General features: G+C 35.9%; 1 pseudogene; it reads right to left on the bottom strand.

The window, feature by feature from the left end:
- Positions 1 to 886: 886 nt before the first annotated feature.
- On the bottom strand, positions 887 to 1850 carry LOC129033926 (heterogeneous nuclear ribonucleoprotein A3-like; annotated as a pseudogene).
- Between the last annotated feature and the right edge of the window lie 4846 nt (positions 1851 to 6696).

Here is a 6696-nt window from a genome sequence, read left to right as displayed (position 1 = left end):
AAAAATTGTTAATTTAAAACTTTATCCTATGTAATAGATATTTTATCCCTAAACAGGAATACTGCAGTACACACAACTAAATGTAGATTTTAACTATGTACAAATTGCATCAGATGTGTTTTTTAAAGTGTCATCATTTTATTATCCATAAGAGTACCTTCTGTTCCCTCTCTCTTTCTTCTATCTCTTTCCCTTCTCCAAAATCACTCTTGTTATCACACATACAGACTGTAATACGGGTTGGTGTTAGGATTGTGGGGACAGAGGTGCTTCATAACAATACATAACAACACACTTTTGAGTTTTACCAACAGCAAGTTGCAACAGACATCCACTGTCTTCAATATCCATTGGCCCACAACACTCACTTTCATTCATTTGATTCAAAACTTTGCTTTATGAGCTGGAGGTTATAGAGAAAAGAATACGAAAGAAAGTGGTGTCACATACATTTTAGGTTTTATGATGTCATCAGTAAGTTATTGTTATGTTAATAGAAAATTCTACCATTATAGTATTCAGAACTTGAAGTTAAAATTTATTTTTTTTATTTTTATTTTTTTTTGAAAAGTTAAAAATTCCTTTTTATTCCTGGTACCACTACCACAATTTACAGGGCAATATACCTGATGTAATGAAAAGAAAAAGACAAAGACAAAGCTACAACAGATAAAAGACCTCAGGAATGTACATCTAATTGACACTACATTGCGTTAATCAATAGCTGCACTTTGTGCAAACTGTAGCTATGACAGTCCTGAACAAGAAGGGTTTCCTGTTTAAGCTGCAGTAAGTTTTCTGACTGTGGATCATCGTTCCTTCTGTGGCAGATTTTTAAGTTCCTCTAATGCACTTGGGACAACTGTCTCAAAGTAACCTGCAGCTTTCCTGACAACTCCTCACTCTCTCTCTTGCTAAGAACTGTAGCCCTTTCCTGCTGTTTTTAGAACCTTCTGCTACCATATCCACCACTTCCAACACCAGTCCCACCACCGTAGGGACTGCCCAAGCTTCTTCCACCAAAACTGCCCTCTTTCATGGGTCCATAATTTGATTGTTGTTGTCCACTATAATTTCCAAAATCATTATAGTTCCCACCATCACTATAGTTGCCGCCGCCAAAATTTCCTCCTTCACTGTGACCATCATATCCTCCGCCACCGCCACCATATCCACCACCTTGGTTTCCATATCCTAGTCTACCACCACCACAGCCCCCTCTACTACTATAACCAGGACCACCACGGTAGTTGCCACCATCACCTCCAAGTCCGTTATATCCACCATCACCTCCTCCATAACTACCTCCGCTGCCACCACCTCCACCGCCATAGCCTCCTCTTCCACCAAAGTTGCCACCACCTCCAAAGTTTCCTCCACAACCCATAAAATTGCCAGATCCATGTCCACGACCTCTCTGTGATCCAGCAGACTGCATCTCTTGTTTAGAAAGGGCCTTTTCCACTTCACAATTATGCCCATTATTAGTGTATTTCTGAACAACAATTTTATCAGCTGTATCATGATCATTAAAAGTTACAAAAGCAAATCTTCTCTTTTTTCCATTCTGCCTATTTTCCATAACTTCTATGGTTTCAATCTTGCCATACTTTTCAAAACAGTCTCTCAAATTATATTCTTCTGTATCTTCTTTAATACCACCAAAAAAATTTTCTTCACTGTTAGAGACCAGGCTTTACAGAATCCTCTGTAGAAACAGCTCTCTTTGATTCCACTAAACGCCCATCAACCTTGTGTGGTTGAGCATACATTGCTGCATCCACCTCTTCAACACAAGAATAAGTCACAAAATGAAAGCCCCTGGTACATTTGGTTTGGGGGTCTCTCATTACTGACAGATTGAAGTTAAAATTTAAAAGTTAATATATGAAATTTCTGAAAATAATATGTGATGAAGACTAACCTAATAATCCTAAGACAATATACTAATTCTGCTTTTTTTTTTTCCATTACTCAAGTATAGTGAAATTGGTACATGAAATAATGAAGAAATGATGCACTCATTGGTGGGAATTGAATCTAGCTGCCCTCTGTAGGCCCAATTTCTCTGCTGCAAAGAAGGCTCCTAGTATTTACAGCCATTTAAAAGAAAGGAAAGAAAATGTCCATAAAGGATTTTAATGGATTCCTAATAACATTAACTTAGCTCGATGCTCTCTGCTCCTCTTAAACTGATTTTTAAAAGTTTTCCTAGAATGTGAGCAGTTTCTTAGTGTAAGAATGATAATAATAATACAAATTACAATTCTCTTCCAGGAAGAAATCTAATATGGCAGTTTTTAGCCAACAACGACTTACCTGACATATAATATCTAGTTTGTAATGTATACAATGAAAAACTCTAAGAATACCATAAAGGATTTTTTCATATTAAAAAATTTTACTCAAAGATTATAATAAAACTTTGGAATTTTGATAGTCAAATTTATTTTCAGACTGTTGTATAAGTCTCCTGACCTGCATATTTATAGGTTTAGTAAGGTATGGTTGTCAGAGTTACCACTCCTTTTCCATTTGTACTTATTTTTCTGGAGTAAGTCTCTCTCTCTCACTCCTTCCCTCCCTCCTTTTATGTATTTACACATATTTCTTATTAATCAGCAAACTGCATGCACACACACACACACACACACACCTCCAAATCCACTATCAAAATAAATAATTTCATGGATTTATAAAAATAAATTATAAAAAAGAGGAAAGGTAAGTCAAATTGTGGTCTCATGAGCTTGTCCAGGTCCTCCAGGTACTATTATTATGTGGTGCCTGAAGATACATTTGTTACACTCTTTGCAATGTCTAAAATTTTAATTTTCCGCTATGAAGCATCTAAGGTCTGTCTGGGATAGTCGGAAATGTGTTTCTAATTGCTTTTTCCATGCAAAAAAGATACAATAGATTACCAACAACAGGACTATTAATCATCCATCTAAGTGCAGCTTCTCTTCTGCATGCAATATTTATAAGCGTTTATATACTCGTGGCTAATGCTAACAATCAATGCCTACTTGATGAGCCAACCTATATAATTGTCAAATGGCTGAAACTCACCAGAAGATTAAGTTTATTGTTGGCTGCTGTTCCAGATTGGATTTGTGATTAAAAGAAAGAGAGAGAAAGAATAGATATCTTTTCGAAGTTTCTATTAGGAATGGAAAAGTAATCTAGCTGCATTTTTCTTGTAGATAGTAGAATCCTTTTCACCGTGTATTTTCATACATCAACTATAATAACAAAATAAGTAGAGATAATTCTTCCTGACTCTGTATTTGTGAAAGACATCTCAATGTACAGTTTCTGTGATGCTGAGATTAAACACAAAATCCAATTACTTTAATAGTTTAATTGAGAACTTTTAGACCTTAGAAAAGTTAAACTTAGCTTTCATGGATGTGCAGATATGGTTGTGCTGCATGCCTTTTGTTATTTTTGCTATTTTGTTATTTTTGTGAGGAATATAATTCCCACTCTCATAGTGATGTTCATTAACTGCTAGTCCACTTATTTTTTCTTTTACTTTTTTTGTGTTAGTAGTAAAACTTTTAGAGAGTAATGCAATTCAACATAGGGTATTAAATTTTTTTCTTTTGTCTATTTAAATATCAAACAAGATATACAATTACAAATTTATATTTATATTTTACATTTGAGATTTTGTCAATTATTTTATTTTATTTTATTTTATGTATTTAATTTTTTGAGATGGAGTCTCGCACTGTTGCAGGGGCTTAGCACCATCTCGATTCGCTGCAAACTCTGCCTCCCAGGTTCACGCAATTCTCCTGCCTCCACCTCCCAAGTATCTGGGATTACAGGCACACACCACCACACCTGGTTAATTTTTTGTATTTTTAGTAGAGATGGGGTTTCACTATGTTGGCTAGATTTGTCTCGAACTCCTGACCTCGTGATCCGCCGGCCTTGGCTTCCCAAAGTGCTGGGATTACACGCGTGAGCCACTGTGCCCAGCCATCAATTATTTTACCTTATTGTGTAGAGCAACTCATAAATATGTTTATAAACTAGCATAGTTTTAGTACTTATTAAACGCTTAATATGCAATTACTTGGTTATTAAACTTAATTTTTTTACCCTTAATATTTATCTTCAAGACTCAAACCAAAAGAGTTTTGAAGTCTGTACTCAATCAACAATTTATAAGTATATTCTATGTATATCATGCCATGCCAGATTCTACAAATGATAAAAAGAAGACTCTAAGTTAAGATCATTTATCTCAAAATGTATGTTTCTTTAGGGAACAAAAGACACCTATGGCAGATTCAATACCAATATGCAAACACTACATAAGTGGTCATTGAGGAAGAGCAATGGAAACTTACAAAATTATTACTGAACAATATATTAGGAAGATAGGATCTCAGAGAAGGTGGGATACACATTGCATCCAAAAGAGTTGATAGGATTTGAATGGGCCAAGAGAAGAAGAGGGCTCAGACGAGAGGGATACTGTAAAGAAAGGCTCAGAGTGGAAATGATTAGCATGGCTCAGTAGGCAGATCAAAGAGGGGGAAAAAAAGCATTTCTTTTGCAATTGCTGAAATAGCTGGAGACACGTTTGCAAAGGCAGTCAGTGAATAGATTGTATAGAGAGGATATAGAATTTCAGACTGCAGAGTTTGTGTTTTACCTTGTAATTGAAATCCATTTTAAAGTAACCCACAGAAGGTGACAGGTCAGAATCAGAATCTTACAAACATTTTTCTAAACACAGTTACAGGTTAAAAGAAAGAGTTGCCCTCCCAGAGACAAGTTAGACTACCCTCTAAAGAGTGCTGTCAAACCAATACTGTGCCAGGCCACAGGACAGACATCCTGGTGAATGCTGGAACTTGGTGAGGATTGGAGAATTTTGTTTTCCTTTTCTACTTCATCATTGTTGGAACGAGCGAACACTGCAAGGAGAAAAATTAGACTAACTAGAGCTTGGGGAAGTTACTTATTACTTGAAGAGCCTCTCGTAGGATTCTGTGCTCTCAAATCCCCAGAGCCTATTATCGACACAGATTTGTATCATTTTTCAGGACTAACATATGTGCGTTTGTACACACACACACATATGTATGCTTATATATATGACACATAGATCACACACTGGTGATGTATGGTGTTCTTAGAGTGGAGGCAAGGAAAACAGGATAACATCACACATGTGGCCATTTCTTTTATATCCCTTAGTATTTCCACATTGTTCTCTTTCCTTCTGCTTTATTGTCTACCCTCATCTCTGCCCCCAAACTCTTCTTTGCTTCTCTATTTCTCATTTTATCATCAGTTTTTATCTTTTGTCTATCTTCTCCATTCTGCTTTTGGTAAAAGGTTCAACAGAGATTAACAAGAACAGAAACAGCAAGGTAATAGTGAGTCACTTACTCCTAGAAACCTTGGAGCACTTATGGAATATATGGATGCCTAAGAATTTACAGACTTAATTAGAACAGTTAGTGAGGAAAAGTGGTAATTACAAAAACCAAAGAACGGCATTTCCTGAATAAAAATTTTCCTCTTTCTTTATGCTGTCTCTCCATGTGCAGGCTATTGCTATCATGGTTTATAAGCATGACAGATAGCCTAGACACTATGGATGGAAGCTTGGAATATCATCGGATAGAGTGGCACCATCAGAGGAATTCCTGGTATTACCAAATGAAGTAGGCATGGGAACAGTTTTTGTGACAAATATTTTGGATGTCTTCACTCTACCCCTCACCCACTGTAGGGAAGTGAAGGCATGAGAATTTGAACAGAAGAGACACCCTGCTACCTGTACTTCCTACACAAGACCCAGTGACCACAGGCTCCCAGTGAGTATGATACAATCTGTTACCATTTCTTCTTACACCTGACCCCAAATTTTATGTATTCTGTAACTCTTCTGTAAATCTTTCTGGAATAGACAGATTTAAATACTACTAATAAAATACACACTGCTACATGCTATACATTCTTAATATGCATGAATGTTTACAAAGATATTTTGATTTTTCTCAGATGGCTATTTATTTTGGGTATATTTCTAAGATATTTTGTTTCCTAAATTCATCTGATAACCTTGCAGCATAGACCATTGTTTACATATACTATAAAAAAACTAGATTCAATTTAAATTTTAAGGAGAGAAAATATGATCCCGTGAAGAAAGACTCCAAGATTTATCTTTCCATGCAAAACTTAGAATGCTTGCCACAATTTTTAAAAGTAGTACATCCTCTAGCAAGAGGTTGTACTTACCGACTGAGCAAAATCTTCAGAGATTTTTCAGCAAAAGAGTCTCCTACAGTATTTATACATCTGTTCACTATTGTTGCCAGGTATGTAGCCTTACTGATGGATAATAGAAGTTAATTAAACCTAGCACATGTTATATTTACAATATTTTAAGAGTAGTGTTTGGCACAATTCTGCTGGCATTTCTTCTTCAAAAATATTTACAATTTCCGTTTTGGTAGGCTGTTTAAGTATTAAAATCAGAGTTCTACTCTCTAATTAAAGTGTAAAGGCATTACCCCAGAAAGTTCTCATTGCTTAAATGACATATAAAACATCTTGGGTGGAAATAAACTTGTCCCAAGGTCTCAAAGGCAATTATGCCCGTTAGATGCAATGCTCCTTTAAGAGAGAGAGAATAATCTAATTGAATGGCCATGTGCCCTA

Source organism: Pongo pygmaeus, chromosome 2, assembly GCF_028885625.2.
Source record: "Pongo pygmaeus isolate AG05252 chromosome 2, NHGRI_mPonPyg2-v2.0_pri, whole genome shotgun sequence".
NCBI classification, from domain to species: Eukaryota; Metazoa; Chordata; class Mammalia; order Primates; family Hominidae; genus Pongo; species Pongo pygmaeus.
The sequence above is the reverse complement of the archived record's forward strand: the minus strand, read 5'-3'. Positions and strand labels throughout refer to the sequence as shown.